We start from the raw sequence: 23,586 nt of genomic DNA, 5'->3' as shown, positions 1-23,586 counted from the left end.
CACAGAGGCACACAGACACATACAGAGTCACACAGACAGACACATACACACAGAGGCACACAGACAGACACACACACACAGAGGCACACAGACAGACACACACACACAGAGGCACACAGACACACACACACAGAGGCACACAGACAGACACACACACACAGAGGCACACAGACAGACACACACACACAGAGGCACACAGACAGACACACACACACAGAGGCACACAGACAGACACATACACACAGAGGCACACAGACAGACACACACAGAGGCACACAGACAGACACACACAGAGGCACACAGACAGACACACACACACACAGAGGCACACAGACAGACACACACACAGAGGCACACAGACAGACACATACACACAGAGGCACACAGACAGACACACACAGAGGCACACAGACAGACACACACAGAGGCACAAAGACACACACACACAGAGGCACACAGACAGACACACACAGAGACACACAGACAGACACACACAGAGGCATACAGACAGACAGACCCACACACAGAGGCACACAGACACATACAGAGTCACACAGACAGACACATACACACAGAGGCACACAGACACACACAGAGGCACACAGACAGACACACACACAGAGGCACACAGACAGACACATACACACAGAGGCACACAGACAGACACACAGAGGCACACAGACAGACACATACACACAGAGGCACACAGACAGACACATACATACAGAGTCACACAGACAGACACATACACACAGAGGCACACAGACAGACACACACAGAGGCACACAGACAGACACACACAGAGGCACACAGACACACACATACAGAGGCACACAGACAGACACACACAGAGGCACACAGACACACACACAGAGGCATACAGACAGACAGACCCACACACAGAGGCACACAGACAGACACATACAGAGTCACACAGACAGACACATACACACAGAGTTACACAGACAGACTCACACAGAGGCACACAGACAGACACACACACACAGGCACACAGACAGACACATACACACAGAGGCACACAGACAGACACACAGTGGCACACAGACAGACACATACACACAGAGGCACACAGACAGACACATACATACAGAGTCACACAGACACATACACACAGAGGCACACAGACAGACACATACACACAGAGACACACAGACAGACACACAGAGGCACACAGACAGACACATACACACAGAGGCACACAGACAGACACACACAGAGGCACACAGACAGACACATACACACAGAGGCACACAGACAGACACACACACAGAGGCACACAGACACATACATACAGAGGCACACAGACAGACACACACAGAGGCACACAGACAGACACACACACACACAGTGGCACACAGACAGACACACACACAGAGGCACACAGACAGACACATACATACAGAGTCACACAGACAGACACATACACAGAGGCACACAGACAGACACACAAAGAGGCACACAGACAGACACATACACACACAGAGGCATACAGACAGACAGACCCACACACAGAGGCACACAGACAGACACATACAGAGTCACACAGACAGACACATACACACAGAGGCACACAGACAGACACACACAGAGGCACACAGACAGACACACACACAGAGGCACACAGACAGACACATACACACAGAGGCACACAGACAGACACACAGAGGCACACAGACAGACACATACACACAGAGGCACAAAGACAGACACATACATACAGAGTCACACAGACAGACACATACACACAGAGACACACAGACAGACACACACAGAGGCACACAGACAGACACGTACACACAGATGCACACACACAGAGGCACACAGACAGACACACACACAGAGGCACACAGACACATACACACAGAGGCACACAGACAGACACACACAGAGGCACACAGACAGACACACACACAGAGGCACACAGACACATACAGAGTCACACAGACAGACACATACACACAGAGGCACACAAACAGACACACACACACAGAGGCACACAGACAGACACACACACACACAGAGGCACACAGACAGACACACACACACAGAGGCACACAGACAGACACATACACACAGAGGCACACAGACAGACACACACAGAGGCACACAGACAGACACACACAGAGGCACACAGACAGACACACACAGAGGCACACAGACACACACACACAGAGGCACACAGACAGACACACACAGAGGCACACAGACAGACACACACACAGAGGCATACAGACAGACAGACCCACACACAGAGGCACACAGACAGACACATACAGAGTCACACAGACAGACACATACACACAGAGGCACACAGACAGACACACACAGAGGCACACAGACAGACACACACACAGAGGCACACAAGCAGACACATACACACAGACGCACACAGACAGACACACAGAGGCACACAGACAGACACATACACACAGAGGCACACAGACAGACACATACATACAGAGTCACACAGACAGACACATACACACAGAGGCACACAGACAGACACATACACACAGAGGCACACACACAGAGGCACACAGACAGACACACACACAGAGGCACACAGACAGACACATACACACAGAGGCACACAGACAGACACACACAGAGGCACACAGACAGACACACACACACACAGAGGCACACAGACAGACACACACACAGAGGTACACAGACAGACACATACATACAGAGTCACACAGACAGACACATACACAGAGGCACACAGACAGACACACAAAGAGGCACACAGACAGACACATACACACACAGAGGCATACAGACAGACAGACCCACACACAAAGGCACACAGAGAGACACATACAGAGTCACACAGACAGACACATACACACAGAGGCACACAGACAGACACACACAGAGGCACACAGACAGACACACACACAGAGGCACACAGACAGACACATACACACAGAGGCACACAGACAGACACACAGAGGCACACAGACAGACACATACACACAGAGGCACACAGACAGACACATACATATAGAGTCACATAGACAGACACATACACACAGAGGCACACAGACAGACACATACACACAGAGGCACACACACAGAGGCACACAGACAGACACACACACAGATGCACACAGACAGACACATACACACAGAGGCACACAGACAGACACACACAGAGCCACACAGACAGACACACACACAGAGGCACACAGACACATACAGAGTCACACAGACAGACACATACACACAGAGGCACACAGACAGACACACACACACAGAGGCATACAGACAGACACACACACACAGAGGCACACAGACAGACACATACACACAGAGGCACACAGACAGACACACACAGAGGCACACAGACAGACACACACAGAGGCACACAGACAGACACACACAGAGGCACACAGACAGACACACACATACACAGAGGCATACAGACAGACAGACCCACACACAGAGGCACACAGACAGACACATACAGAGTCACACAGACAGACACATACACACAGAGGCACACAGACAGACACACACAGAGGCACACAGACAGACACACAGAGGCACACAGACAGACACATACACACAGAGGCACACAGACAGACACACAGAGGCACACAGACAGACACATACACACAGAGGCACACAGACAGACACATACATACAGAGTCACACAGACAGACACATACACACAGAGGCACACAGACAGACACATACACACAGAGACACACAGACAGACACACACAGAGGCACACAGACAGACACATAAACACAGAGACACACAGACAGACACACAGACAGACACATACACACAGAGGCACACACACAGAGGCACACAGACAGACACACACACAGAGGCACACAGACAGACACATACACACAGAGGCACACAGACAGACACACACAGAGGCACACAGACAGACACACACACAGAGGCACACAGACACATACAGAGTCACACAGACAGACACATACACACAGTGGCACACAGACAGACACACACACACAGAGGCACACAGACAGACACACACACACAGAGGCACACAGACAGACACACACACACAGAGGCACACAGACAGACACATACACACAGAGGCACACAGACAGACACACACAGAGGCACACAGACAGACACACACAGAGGCACACAGACAGACACACACACACACAGAGGCACACAGACAGACACACACTCAGAGGCACACAGACAGACACATACACACAGAGGCACACAGACAGACACACACACACAGAGGCACACAGACAGACATATACACACAGAGGCACACAGACAGACACACACAGAGGCACACAGACAGACACACACAGAGGCACACAGACAGACACACACAGAGGCACACAGACAGACACACACAGAGGCACACAGACACACACACACAGAGGCACACAGACAGACACACACAGAGGCACACAGACAGACACACACATACACAGAGGCAGACAGACAGACCCACACACAGAGGCACACAGACAGACACATACAGAGTCACACAGACAGACACATACACACAGAGGCACACAGACAGACACACACAGAGGCACACAGACAGACACACAGAGGCACACAGACAGACACATACACACAGAGGCACACAGACAGACACACAGAGGCACACAGACAGACACATACACACAGAGGCACACAGACAGACACATACATACAGAGTCACACAGACAGACACATACACACAGAGGCACACAGACAGACACATACACACAGAGACACACAGACAGACACACACAGAGGCACACAGACAGACACATACACACAGAGATACACAGACAGACACACACAGAGGCACACAGACAGACACATACACACAGAGGCACACACACAGAGGCACACAGACAGACACACACACAGAGGCACACAGACAGACACATACACACAGAGGCACACAGACAGACACACACAGAGGCACACAGACAGACACACACACAGAGGCACACAGACACATACAGAGTCACACAGACAGACACATACACACAGAGGCACACAGACAGACACACACACACAGAGGCACACAGACAGACACACACACACAGAGGCACACAGACACACACACACAGAGGCACACAGACAGACACACACACACAGAGGCACACAGACAGACACACACACACAGAGGCACACAGACAGACACACACACACAGAGGCACACAGACAGACACATACACACAGAGGCACACAGACAGACACACACAGAGGCACACAGACAGACACACACAGAGGCACACAGACAGACACACACACACACAGAGGCACACAGACAGACACACACACAGAGGCACACAGACAGACACATACACACAGAGGCACACAGACAGACACACACAGAGGCACACAGACAGACACACACAGAGGCACAAAGACACACACACACAGAGGCACACAGACAGACACACACAGAGACACACAGACAGACACACACAGAGGCATACAGACAGACAGACCCACACACAGAGGCACACAGACACATACAGAGTCACACAGACAGACACATACACACAGAGGCACACAGACACACACAGAGGCACACAGACAGACACACACACAGAGGCACACAGACAGACACATGCACACAGAGGCACACAGACAGACACACAGAGGCACACAGACAGACACATACACACAGAGGCACACAGACAGACACATACATACAGAGTCACACAGACAGACACATACACACAGAGGCACACAGACAGACACACACAGAGGCACACAGACAGACACACACAGAGGCACACAGACACACACATACAGAGGCACACAGACAGACACACACAGAGGCACACAGACACACACACACACACACAGAGGCATACAGACAGACAGACCCACACACAGAGGCACACAGACAGACACATACAGAGTCACACAGACAGACACATACACACAGAGTTACACAGACAGACTCACACAGAGGCACACAGACAGACACACACACACATTCACACAGACAGACACATACACACAGAGGCACACAGACAGACACACAGAGGCACACAGACAGACACATACACACAGAGGCACACAGACAGACACATACATACAGAGTCACACAGACAGACACATACACACAGAGGCACACAGACAGACACATACACACAGAGACACACAGACAGACACACACAGAGGCACACAGACAGACACATACACACAGAGGCACACAGACAGACACACACAGAGGCACACAGACAGACACATACACACAGAGGCACACAGACAGACACACACACAGAGGCACACAGACACATACATACAGAGGCACACAGACAGACACACACAGAGGCACACAGACAGACACACACACACACAGTGGCACACAGACAGACACACACACAGAGGCACACAGACAGACACATACATACAGAGTCACACAGACAGACACATACACAGAGGCACACAGACAGACACACAAAGAGGCACACAGACAGACACATACACACACAGAGGCATACAGACAGACAGACCCACACACAGAGGCACACAGACAGACACATACAGAGTCACACAGACAGACACATACACACAGAGGCACACAGACAGACACACACAGAGGCACACAGACAGACACACACACAGAGGCACACAGACAGACACATACACACAGAGGCACACAGACAGACACACAGAGGCACACAGACAGACACATACACACAGAGGCACAAAGACAGACACATACATACAGAGTCACACAGACAGACACATACACACAGAGACACACAGACAGACACACACAGAGGCACACAGACAGACACGTACACACAGATGCACACACACAGAGGCACACAGACAGACACACACACAGAGGCACACAGACACATACACACAGAGGCACACAGACAGACACACACAGAGGCACACAGACAGACACACACACAGAGGCACACAGACACATACAGAGTCACACAGACAGACACATACACACAGAGGCACACAGACAGACACACACACACAGAGGCACACAGACAGACACACACACACACAGAGGCACACAGACAGACACACACACACAGAGGCACACAGACAGACACATACACACAGAGGCACACAGACAGACACACACAGAGGCACACAGACAGACACACACAGAGGCACACAGACAGACACACACAGAGGCACACAGACACACACACACAGAGGCACACAGACAGACACACACAGAGGCACACAGACAGACACACACACAGAGGCATACAGACAGACAGACCCACACACAGAGGCACACAGACAGACACATACAGAGTCACACAGACAGACACATACACACAGAGGCACACAGACAGACACACACAGAGGCACACAGACAGACACACACACAGAGGCACACAAGCAGACACATACACACAGACGCACACAGACAGACACACAGAGGCACACAGACAGACACATACACACAGAGGCACACAGACAGACACATACATACAGAGTCACACAGACAGACACATACACACAGAGGCACACAGACAGACACATACACACAGAGGCACACACACAGAGGCACACAGACAGACACACACACAGAGGCACACAGACAGACACATACACACAGAGGCACACAGACAGACACACACAGAGGCACACAGACAGACACACACACACACAGAGGCACACAGACAGACACACACACAGAGGTACACAGACAGACACATACATACAGAGTCACACAGACAGACACATACACAGAGGCACACAGACAGACACACAAAGAGGCACACAGACAGACACATACACACACAGAGGCATACAGACAGACAGACCCACACACAAAGGCACACAGACAGACACATACAGAGTCACACAGACAGACACATACACACAGAGGCACACAGACAGACACACACAGAGGCACACAGACAGACAGACACACAGAGGCACACAGACAGACACATACACACAGAGGCACACAGACAGACACACAGAGGCACACAGACAGACACATACACACAGAGGCACACAGACAGACACATACATATAGAGTCACATAGACAGACACATACACACAGAGGCACACAGACAGACACATACACACAGAGGCACACACACAGAGGCACACAGACAGACACACACACAGATGCACACAGACAGACACATACACACAGAGGCACACAGACAGACACACACAGAGCCACACAGACAGACACACACACAGAGGCACACAGACACATACAGAGTCACACAGACAGACACATACACACAGAGGCACACAGACAGACACACACACACAGAGGCATACAGACAGACACACACACACAGAGGCACACAGACAGACACATACACACAGAGGCACACAGACAGACACACACAGAGGCACACAGACAGACACACACAGAGGCACACAGACAGACACACACACAGAGGCACACAGACACATACAGAGTCACACAGACAGACACATACACACAGAGGCACACAGACAGACACACACACACAGAGGCACACAGACAGACACACACACACAGAGGCACACAGACAGACACACACACACAGAGGCACACAGACAGACACATACACACAGAGGCACACAGACAGACACACACAGAGGCACACAGACAGACACACACAGAGGCACACAGACAGACACACACAGAGGCACACAGACAGACACACACTCAGAGGCACACAGACAGACACATACACACAGAGGCACACAGACAGACACACACACACAGAGGCACACAGACAGACATATACACACAGAGGCACACAGACAGACACACACAGAGGCACACAGACAGACACACACACACAGAGGCACACAGACAGACACACACACACAGAGGCACACAGACAGACACATACAGTACAGAACAAAAGTTTGGACACGCCTTCTCATTTAAAGATTTTTCTGTATTTTCATGACTATGAAAATTGTACATTAACACTGAAGGCATCAAAACTATGAATTAACACATATGGAATTATATACTTAACAAAAAAGTGTGAAACAACTGAAAATATGTCTTATATTCTAGGTTCTTCAAAGTAGCCACGTTTTGCTTTGATGACTGCTTTGCTCACTCTTGGCATTCTCTTGATGAGCTTCAAGAGGTAGTCACCGGAAATGATTTTCACTTCACAGTTGTGCCCTGTCAGGTTTAATAAGTGGGATTTCTTGCCTTATAAATAGGGTTGGGGCCATCAGTTGTGTTGTGCAGAAGTCAGGTGGATACACAGCTGATAGTCCTACTGAATAGACTGTTAGAATTTGTATTATGGCAAGAAAAAAGCAGCTAAGTAAAGAAAAACGAGTGGCCATCATTACTTTAAGAAATGAAGGTCAGTCAGTGCGAAAAATTGGGAAAACTTTGAAAGTGTCCCCAAGTGCAGTTGCAAAAACCATCAAGCGCTTCAAAGAAACTGGCTCACATGAGGACCGCCCCAGGAAAGGAAGACCAAGAGTCTCCTCTGCTTCTGAGGATAAGTTTATCCGAGTCACCAGCCTCAGAAATCGCAGGTTAACAGCAGCTCAGATTAGAGACCAGGTCAATGCCACACAGAGTTCTAGCAGTAGACACATCTCTTCAACAACTGTTAAGAGGAGGCTTTGTGCTGCAGGCCTTCATGGTAAAATAACTGCTAGGAAACCACTGCTGAAGACAGGCAACAAGCAGAAGAGACTTGTTTGGGCTAAAGAACACAAGGAATGGACATTAGACCAGTGGAAATCTGTGCTTTGGTCTGATGAGTCCAAATTTGAGATCTTTGGTTCCAAACACCGTGTCTTTGTGCGACGCAGAAAAGGTGAACGGATGGACTCTACATGCCTGGTTCCCACCGTGAAGCATGGAGGAGGAGGTGTGATGGTGTGGGGGTGCTTTGCTGGTGACACTGTTGGGGATTTATTCAAAATTGAAGGCATACTGAACCAGCATGGCTACCACAGCATCTTGCAGCAGCATACTATTCCATCCAGTTTGCGTTTAGTTGGACCATCATTTATTTTTCAACAGGACAATGACCCCAAACACACCTCCAGGCTGTGTAAGGGCTATTTGACCAAGAAGGAGAGTGATGGGGTGCTACGCCAGATGACCTGGCCTCCACAGTCACCAGACCTGAACCCAATCGAGATGGTTTGGGGTGAGCTGGACCGCAGAGTGAAGGCAAAAGGGCCAACAAGTGCTAAGCATCTCTAGGAACTCCTTCAAGATTGTTGGAAGACCATTTCCGGTGACTACCTCTAGAAGCTCATCAAGAGAATGCCAAGAGTGTGCAAAGCAGTCATCAAAGCAAAAGGTGGCTACTTTGAAGAACCTAGAATATAAGACATATTTTCAGTTGTTTCACACTTTTTTGTTAACTATATAATTCCACATGTGTTAATTCATAGTTTTGATGCCTTCAGTGTGAATGTACAATTTTCATAGTCATGAAAATACAGAAAAATCTTTAAATGAAAAGGTGTGTCCAAACTTTTGGTCTGTACTGTACACACAGAGGCACACAGACAGACACACACAGAGGCACACAGACAGACACACACACACAGAGGCACACAGACAGACACACACACAGAGGCACACAGACAGACACATACACACAGAGGCACACAGACAGACACACACAGAGGCACACAGACAGACACACACAGAGGCACACAGACACACACACACAGAGGCACACAGACAGACACACACAGAGGCACACAGACAGACACACACACACACAGAGGCATACAGACAGACAGACCCACACACAGAGGCACACAGACAGACACACACAGAGTCACACAGACAGACACATACACACAGAGGCACACAGACAGACACACACAGAGGCACACAGACAGACACACACACAGAGGCACACAGACAGACACATACACACAGAGGCACACAGACAGACACACAGAGGCACACAGACAGACACATACACACAGAGGCACACAGACAGACACATACATACAGAGTCACCCAGACAGACACATACACACAGAGGCACACAGACAGACACATACACACAGAGACACACAGACAGACACACACAGAGGCACACAGACAGACACATACACACAGAGACACACAGACAGACACACACAGAGGCACACAGACAGACACATACACACAGAGGCACACACACAGAGGCACACAGACAGACACACACACAGAGGCACACAGACAGACACATACACACAGAGGCACACAGACAGACACACACAGAGGCACACAGACAGACACACACACAGAGGCACACAGACACATACAGAGTCACACAGACAGACACATACACACAGAGGCACACAGACAGACACACACACACAGAGGCACACAGACAGACACACACACACACAGAGGCACACAGACAGACACACACACAGAGGCACACAGACAGACACATACACACAGAGGCACACAGACAGACACACACAGAGGCACACAGACAGACACACACAGAGGCACACAGACACACACACAGAGGCACACAGACAGACACACACACAGAGGCACACAGACAGACACATACACACAGAGGCACACAGATAGGCACACAGACAGACACACACAGAGGCACACAGACACACACACAGAGGCACACAGACAGACACACACAGAGGCACAAAGACAGACACACACACACAGAGGCATACAGACAGACAGACCGACACACAGAGGCACACAGACAGACACATACAGAGTCACACAGACAGACACATACACACAGAGGCACACAGACAGACACACACAGAGGCACACAGACAGACACACACACAGAGGCACACAGACAGACACATACACACAGAGGCACACAGACACACACACAGAGGCACACAGACAGACACATACACACAGAGGCACACAGACAGACACATACATACAGAGTCACACAGACAGACACATACACACAGAGGCACACAGACAGACACATACACACAGAGACACACAGACAGACACACACAGAGGCACACAGACAGACACATACATACAGAGTCACACAGACAGACACATACACAGAGGCACACAGACAGACACACAAAGAGGCACACAGACAGACACATACACACACAGAGGCATACAGACAGACAGACACACACACAAACGCACACAGACAGACACATACAGAGTCACACAGACAGACACATACACACAGAGGCACACAGACAGACACACACAGAGGCACACAGACAGACACACACACAGAGGCACACAGACAGACACATACACACAGAGGCACACAGACAGACACACAGAGGCACACAGACAGACACATACACACAGAGGCACACAGACAGACACATACATATAGAGTCACATAGACAGACACATACACACAGAGGCACACAGACAGACACATACACACAGAGGCACACACACAGAGACACACAGACAGACACACACAGAGGCACACAGACAGACACATACACACAGAGATACACAGACAGACACACACAGAGGCACACAGACAGACACATACACACAGAGGCACACACACAGAGGCACACAGACAGACACACACACAGAGGCACACAGACAGACACATACACACAGAGGCACACAGACAGACACACACAGAGGCACACAGACAGACACACACACAGAGGCACACAGACACATACAGAGTCACACAGACAGACACATACACACAGAGGCACACAGACAGACACACACACACAGAGGCACACAGACAGACACACACACACAGAGGCACACAGACACACACACACAGAGGCACACAGACAGACACACACACACAGAGGCACACAGACAGACACACACACACAGAGGCACACAGACAGACACACACACACAGAGGCACACAGACAGACACATACACACAGAGGCACACAGACAGACACACACAGAGGCACACAGACAGACACACACAGAGGCACACAGACAGACACACACACACACAGAGGCACACAGACAGACACACACACAGAGGCACACAGACAGACACATACACACAGAGGCACACAGACAGACACACACAGAGGCACACAGACAGACACACACAGAGGCACAAAGACACACACACACAGAGGCACACAGACAGACACACACAGAGACACACAGACAGACACACACAGAGGCATACAGACAGACAGACCCACACACAGAGGCACACAGACACATACAGAGTCACACAGACAGACACATACACACAGAGGCACACAGACACACACAGAGGCACACAGACAGACACACACACAGAGGCACACAGACAGACACATGCACACAGAGGCACACAGACAGACACACAGAGGCACACAGACAGACACATACACACAGAGGCACACAGACAGACACATACATACAGAGTCACACAGACAGACACATACACACAGAGGCACACAGACAGACACACACAGAGGCACACAGACAGACACACACAGAGGCACACAGACACACACATACAGAGGCACACAGACAGACACACACAGAGGCACACAGACACACACACACACACACAGAGGCATACAGACAGACAGACCCACACACAGAGGCACACAGACAGACACATACAGAGTCACACAGACAGACACATACACACAGAGTTACACAGACAGACTCACACAGAGGCACACAGACAGACACACACACACATTCACACAGACAGACACATACACACAGAGGCACACAGACAGACACACAGAGGCACACAGACAGACACATACACACAGAGGCACACAGACAGACACATACATACAGAGTCACACAGACAGACACATACACACAGAGGCACACAGACAGACACATACACACAGAGACACACAGACAGACACACACAGAGGCACACAGACAGACACATACACACAGAGGCACACAGACAGACACACACAGAGGCACACAGACAGACACATACACACAGAGGCACACAGACAGACACACACACAGAGGCACACAGACACATACATACAGAGGCACACAGACAGACACACACAGAGGCACACAGACAGACACACACACACACAGTGGCACACAGACAGACACACACACAGAGGCACACAGACAGACACATACATACAGAGTCACACAGACAGACACATACACAGAGGCACACAGACAGACACACAAAGAGGCACACAGACAGACACATACACACACAGAGGCATACAGACAGACAGACCCACACACAGAGGCACACAGACAGACACATACAGAGTCACACAGACAGACACATACACACAGAGGCACACAGACAGACACACACAGAGGCACACAGACAGACACACACACAGAGGCACACAGACAGACACATACACACAGAGGCACACAGACAGACACACAGAGGCACACAGACAGACACATACACACAGAGGCACAAAGACAGACACATACATACAGAGTCACACAGACAGACACATACACACAGAGACACACAGACAGACACACACAGAGGCACACAGACAGACACGTACACACAGATGCACACACACAGAGGCACACAGACAGACACACACACAGAGGCACACAGACACATACACACAGAGGCACACAGACAGACACACACAGAGGCACACAGACAGACACACACACAGAGGCACACAGACACATACAGAGTCACACAGACAGACACATACACACAGAGGCACACAGACAGACACACACACACAGAGGCACACAGACAGACACACACACACACAGAGGCACACAGACAGACACACACACACAGAGGCACACAGACAGACACATACACACAGAGGCACACAGACAGACACACACAGAGGCACACAGACAGACACACACAGAGGCACACAGACAGACACACACAGAGGCACACAGACACACACACACAGAGGCACACAGACAGACACACACAGAGGCACACAGACAGACACACACACAGAGGCATACAGACAGACAGACCCACACACAGAGGCACACAGACAGACACATACAGAGTCACACAGACAGACACATACACACAGAGGCACACAGACAGACACACACAGAGGCACACAGACAGACACACACACAGAGGCACACAAGCAGACACATACACACAGACGCACACAGACAGACACACAGAGGCACACAGACAGACACATACACACAGAGGCACACAGACAGACACATACATACAGAGTCACACAGACAGACACATACACACAGAGGCACACAGACAGACACATACACACAGAGGCACACACACAGAGGCACACAGACAGACACACACACAGAGGCACACAGACAGACACATACACACAGAGGCACACAGACAGACACACACAGAGGCACACAGACAGACACACACACACACAGAGGCACACAGACAGACACACACACAGAGGTACACAGACAGACACATACATACAGAGTCACACAGACAGACACATACACAGAGGCACACAGACAGACACACAAAGAGGCACACAGACAGACACATACACACACAGAGGCATACAGACAGACAGACCCACACACAAAGGCACACAGACAGACACATACAGAGTCACACAGACAGACACATACACACAGAGGCACACAGACAGACACACACAGAGGCACACAGACAGACAGACACACAGAGGCACACAGACAGACACATACACACAGAGGCACACAGACAGACACACAGAGGCACACAGACAGACACATACACACAGAGGCACACAGACAGACACATACATATAGAGTCACATAGACAGACACATACACACAGAGGCACACAGACAGACACATACACACAGAGGCACACACACAGAGGCACACAGACAGACACACACACAGATGCACACAGACAGACACATACACACAGAGGCACACAGACAGACACACACAGAGCCACACAGACAGACACACACACAGAGGCACACAGACACATACAGAGTCACACAGACAGACACATACACACAGAGGCACACAGACAGACACACACACACAGAGGCATACAGACAGACACACACACACAGAGGCACACAGACAGACACATACACACAGAGGCACACAGACAGACACACACAGAGGCACACAGACAGACACACACAGAGGCACACAGACAGACACACACACAGAGGCACACAGACACATACAGAGTCACACAGACAGACACATACACACAGAGGCACACAGACAGACACACACACACAGAGGCACACAGACAGACACACACACACAGAGGCACACAGACAGACACACACACACAGAGGCACACAGACAGACACATACACACAGAGGCACACAGACAGACACACACAGAGGCACACAGACAGACACACACAGAGGCACACAGACAGACACACACAGAGGCACACAGACAGACACACACTCAGAGGCACACAGACAGACACATACACACAGAGGCACACAGACAGACACACACACACAGAGGCACACAGACAGACATATACACACAGAGGCACACAGACAGACACACACAGAGGCACACAGACAGACACACACACACAGAGGCACACAGACAGACACACACACACAGAGGCACACAGACAGACACATACAGTACAGAACAAAAGTTTGGACACGCCTTCTCATTTAAAGATTTTTCTGTATTTTCATGACTATGAAAATTGTACATTAACACTGAAGGCATCAAAACTATGAATTAACACATATGGAATTATATACTTAACAAAAAAGTGTGAAACAACTGAAAATATGTCTTATATTCTAGGTTCTTCAAAGTAGCCACGTTTTGCTTTGATGACTGCTTTGCACACTCTTGGCATTCTCTTGATGAGCTTCAAGAGGTAGTCACCGGAAATGATTTTCACTTCACAGTTGTGCCCTGTCAGGTTTAATAAGTGGGATTTCTTGCCTTATAAATAGGGTTGGGGCCATCAGTTGTGTTGTGCAGAAGTCAGGTGGATACACAGCTGATAGTCCTACTGAATAGACTGTTAGAATTTGTATTATGGCAAGAAAAAAGCAGCTAAGTAAAGAAAAACGAGTGGCCATCATTACTTTAAGAAATGAAGGTCAGTCAGTGCGAAAAATTGGGAAAACTTTGAAAGTGTCCCCAAGTGCAGTTGCAAAAACCATCAAGCGCTTCAAAGAAACTGGCTCACATGAGGACCGCCCCAGGAAAGGAAGACCAAGAGTCTCCTCTGCTTCTGAGGATAAGTTTATCCGAGTCACCAGCCTCAGAAATCGCAGGTTAACAGCAGCTCAGATTAGAGACCAGGTCAATGCCACACAGAGTTCTAGCAGTAGACACATCTCTTCAACAACTGTTAAGAGGAGGCTTTGTGCTGCAGGCCTTCATGGTAAAATAACTGCTAGGAAACCACTGCTGAAGACAGGCAACAAGCAGAAGAGACTTGTTTGGGCTAAAGAACACAAGGAATGGACATTAGACCAGTGGAAATCTGTGCTTTGGTCTGATGAGTCCAAATTTGAGATCTTTGGTTCCAAACACCGTGTCTTTGTGCGACGCAGAAAAGGTGAACGGATGGACTCTACATGCCTGGTTCCCACCGTGAAGCATGGAGGAGGAGGTGTGATGGTGTGGGGGTGCTTTGCTGGTGACACTGTTGGGGATTTATTCAAAATTGAAGGCATACTGAACCAGCATGGCTACCACAGCATCTTGCAGCAGCATACTATTCCATCCAGTTTGCGTTTAGTTGGACCATCATTTATTTTTCAACAGGACAATGACCCCAAACACACCTCCAGGCTGTGTAAGGGCTATTTGACCAAGAAGGAGAGTGATGGGGTGCTACGCCAGATGACCTGGCCTCCACAGTCACCAGACCTGAACCCAATCGAGATGGTTTGGGGTGAGCTGGACCGCAGAGTGAAGGCAAAAGGGCCAACAAGTGCTAAGCATCTCTAGGAACTCCTTCAAGATTGTTGGAAGACCATTTCCGGTGACTACCTCTAGAAGCTCATCAAGAGAATGCCAAGAGTGTGCAAAGCAGTCATCAAAGCAAAAGGTGGCTACTTTGAAGAACCTAGAATATAAGACATATTTTCAGTTGTTTCACACTTTTTTGTTAACTATATAATTCCACATGTGTTAATTCATAGTTTTGATGCCTTCAGTGTGAATGTACAATTTTCATAGTCATGAAAATACAGAAAAATCTTTAAATGAAAAGGTGTGTCCAAACTTTTGGTCTGTACTGTACACACAGAGGCACACAGACAGACACACACAGAGGCACACAGACAGACACACACACACAGAGGCACACAGACAGACACACACACAGAGGCACACAGACAGACACATACACACAGAGGCACACAGACAGACACACACAGAGGCACACAGACAGACACACACAGAGGCACACAGACACACACACACAGAGGCACACAGACAGACACACACAGAGGCACACAGACAGACACACACACACACAGAGGCATACAGACAGACAGACCCACACACAGAGGCACACAGACAGACACACACAGAGTCACACAGACAGACACATACACACAGAGGCACACAGACAGACACACACAGAGGCACACAGACAGACACACACACAGAGGCACACAGACAGACACATACACACAGAGGCACACAGACAGACACACAGAGGCACACAGACAGACACATACACACAGAGGCACACAGACAGACACATACATACAGAGTCACCCAGACAGACACATACACACAGAGGCACACAGACAGACACATACACACAGAGACACACAGACAGACACACACAGAGGCACACAGACAGACACATACACACAGAGACACACAGACAGACACACACAGAGGCACACAGACAGACACATACACACAGAGGCACACACACAGAGGCACACAGACAGACACACACACAGAGGCACACAGACAGACACATACACACAGAGGCACACAGACAGACACACACAGAGGCACACAGACAGACACACACACAGAGGCACACAGACACATACAGAGTCACACAGACAGACACATACACACAGAGGCACACAGACAGACACACACACACAGAGGCACACAGACAGACACACACACACACAGAGGCACACAGACAGACACACACACAGAGGCACACAGACAGACACATACACACAGAGGCACACAGACAGACACACACAGAGGCACACAGACAGACACACACAGAGGCACACAGACACACACACAGAGGCACACAGACAGACACACACACAGAGGCACACAGACAGACACATACACACAGAGGCACACAGATAGGCACACAGACAGACACACACAGAGGCACACAGACACACACACAGAGGCACACAGACAGACACACACAGAGGCACAAAGACAGACACACACACACAGAGGCATACAGACAGACAGACCGACACACAGAGGCACACAGACAGACACATACAGAGTCACACAGACAGACACATACACACAGAGGCACACAGACAGACACACACAGAGGCACACAGACAGACACACACACAGAGGCACACAGACAGACACATACACACAGAGGCACACAGACACACACACAGAGGCACACAGACAGACACATACACACAGAGGCACACAGACAGACACATACATACAGAGTCACACAGACAGACACATACACACAGAGGCACACAGACAGACACATACACACAGAGACACACAGACAGACACACACAGAGGCACACAGACAGACACATACATACAGAGTCACACAGACAGACACATACACAGAGGCACACAGACAGACACACAAAGAGGCACACAGACAGACACATACACACACAGAGGCATACAGACAGACAGACACACACACAAACGCACACAGACAGACACATACAGAGTCACACAGACAGACACATACACACAGAGGCACACAGACAGACACACACAGAGGCACACAGACAGACACACACACAGAGGCACACAGACAGACACATACACACAGAGGCACACAGACAGACACACAGAGGCACACAGACAGACACATACACACAGAGGCACACAGACAGACACATACATATAGAGTCACATAGACAGACACATACACACAGAGGCACACAGACAGACACATACACACAGAGGCACACACACAGAGGCACACAGACAGACACACACACAGATGCACACAGACAGACACATACACACAGAGGCACACAGACAGACACACACACAGCCACACAGACAGACAGACACACAGAGGCACACAGACACATACAGAGTCACACAGACAGACACATACACACAGAGGCACACAGACAGACACACACACAGAGGCACACAGACAGACACACACACACAGAGGCATACAGACAGACACACACACACAGAGGCACACAGACAGACACATACACACAGAGGCACACAGACAGACACACACAGAGGCACACAGACAGACACACACAGAGGCACACAGACAGACACACACAGAGGCACACAGACAGACACACACATACACAGAGGCATACAGACAGACAGACCCACACACAGAGGCACACAGACAGACACATACAGAGTCACACAGACAGACACATACACACAGAGGCACACAGACAGACACACACAGAGGCACACAGACAGACACACAGAGGCACACAGACAGACACATACACACAGAGGCACACAGACAGACACACAGAGGCACACAGACAGACACATACACACAGAGGCACACAGACAGACACATACATACAGAGTCACACAGACAGACACATACACACAGAGGCACACAGACAGACACATACACACAGAGACACACAGACAGACACACACAGAGGCACACAGACAGACACATACACACAGAGACACACAGACAGACACACACAGAGGCACACAGACAGACACATACACACAGAGGCACACACACAGAGGCACACAGACAGACACACACACAGAGGCACACAGACAGACACATACACACAGAGGCACACAGACAGACACACACAGAGGCACACAGACAGACACACACACAGAGGCACACAGACACATACAGAGTCACACAGACAGACACATACACACAGAGGCACACAGACAGACACACACACAGAGGCACACAGACAGACACACACACAGAGGCACACAGACAGACACACACACACAGAGGCACACAGACAGACACATACACACAGAGGCACACAGACAGACACACACAGAGGCACACAGACAGACACACACAGAGGCACACAGACAGACACACACACAGAGGCACACAGACAGACACACACACAGAAGCACACAGACAGACACATACACACAGAGGCACACAGACAGACACACACAGAGGCACACAGACAGACACACACACAGAGGCACACAGACAGACACACACACACAGAGGCACACAGACAGACACATACACACAGAGGCACACAGACAGACACACACAGAGGCACACAGACAGACACACACACAGAGGCACACAGACAGACACATACACACAGAGGCACACAGACAGACACACACAGAGGCACACAGACAGACACACACAGAGGCACACAGACACACACACACAGAGGCACACAGACAGACACACACAGAGGCACACAGACAGACACACACACACACACAGAGGCATACAGACAGACAGACCCACACACAGAGGCACACAGACAGACACATACAGAGTCACACAGACAGACACATACACACAGAGGCACACAGACAGACACACACAGAGGCACACAGACAGACACACACACAGAGGCACACAGACAGACACATACACACAGAGGCACACAGACAGACACACAGAGGCACACAGACAGACACATACACACAGAGGCACACAGACAGACACATACATACAGAGTCACACAGACAGACACATACACACAGAGGCACACAGACAGACACATACACACAGAGACACACAGAGGCACACAGACAGACACATACACACAGAGACACACAGACAGACACACACAGAGGCACACAGACAGACACATGCACACAGAGGCACACACACAGAGGCACACAGACAGACACACACACAGAGGCACACAGACAGACACATACACACAGAGGCACACAGACAGAGACTCACAGAGGCACACAGACAGACACACACACAGAGGCACACAGACACATACAGAGTCACACAGACAGACACATACACACAGAGGCACACAGACAGACACACACACACAGAGGCACACAGACAGACACACACACAGAGGCACACAGACAGACACACACACACAGAGGCACACAGACAGACACATACACACAGAGGCACACAGACAGATACACACAGAGGCACACAGACAGACACACACAGAGGCACACAGACACACACACAGAGGCACACAGACAGACACACACACAGAGGCACACAGACAGACACATACACACAGAGGCACACAGACAGGCACACAGACAGACACACACAGAGGCACACAGACACACACACACAGAGGCACACAGACAGACACACACAGAGGCACACAGACAGACACACACACACACAGAGGCATACAGACAGACAGACCGACACACAGAGGCACACAGACAGACACATACAGAGTCACACAGACAGACACATACACACAGAGGCACACAGACAGACACACACAGAGGCACACAGACAGACACACACACAGAGGCACACAGACAGACACATACACACAGAGGCACACAGACACACACACAGAGGCACACAGACAGACACATACACACAGAGGCACACAGACAGACACATACATACAGAGTCACACAGACAGACACATACACACAGAGGCACACAGACAGACACATACACACAGAGACACACAGACAGACACACACAGAGGCACACAGACAGACACATACACACAGAGACACACAGACAGACACACACAGAGGCACACAGACAGACACATACACACAGAGGCACACACACAGAGGCACACAGACAGACACACACACAGAGGCACACAGACACATACACACAGAGGCACACAGACAGACACACACAGAGGCACACAGACAGACACACACACAGAGGCACACAGACACATACAGAGTCACACAGACAGACACATACACACAGAGGCACACAGACAGACACACACACAGAGGCACACAGACAGACACACACACACAGAGGCACACAGACAGACACACACACACAGAGGCACACAGACAGATACATACACACAGAGGCACACAGACAGACACACACAGAAGCACACAGACAGACACACACAGAGGCACACAGACAGACACACACAAACACAGAGGCACACAGACAGACACACACACAGAGGCACACAGACAGACACATACACACAGAGGCACACAGACAGACACACACAGAGGCACACAGACACACACACACAGAGGCACACAGACAGACACACACAGAGTTACACAGACAGACACACACACACAGAGGCATACAGACAGACAGACCCACACACAGAGGCACACAGACAGACACATACAGAGTCACACAGACAGACACACACACACAGAGACACACAGACAGACACACACAGAGGCACACAGACAGACACATACACACAGAGACACACAGACAGACACACACAGAGGCACACAGACAGACACATACACACAGAGACACACAGACAGACACACACAGAGGTACACAGACAGACACATACACACAGAGGCACACACACAGAGGCACACAGACAGACACACACACAGAGGCACACAGACAGACACACACAGAGGCACACAGACAGACACACACAGAGGCACACAGACAGACACACACACAGAGGCACACAGACACA

Source organism: Phyllobates terribilis, unplaced genomic scaffold, assembly GCF_046119375.1.
Source record: "Phyllobates terribilis strain yellow unplaced genomic scaffold, ASM4611937v1 Scaffold_7__3_contigs__length_470593459, whole genome shotgun sequence".
Classification (NCBI taxonomy): Eukaryota; Metazoa; Chordata; class Amphibia; order Anura; family Dendrobatidae; genus Phyllobates; species Phyllobates terribilis.
Note: the sequence above shows the minus strand (reverse complement) of the source record.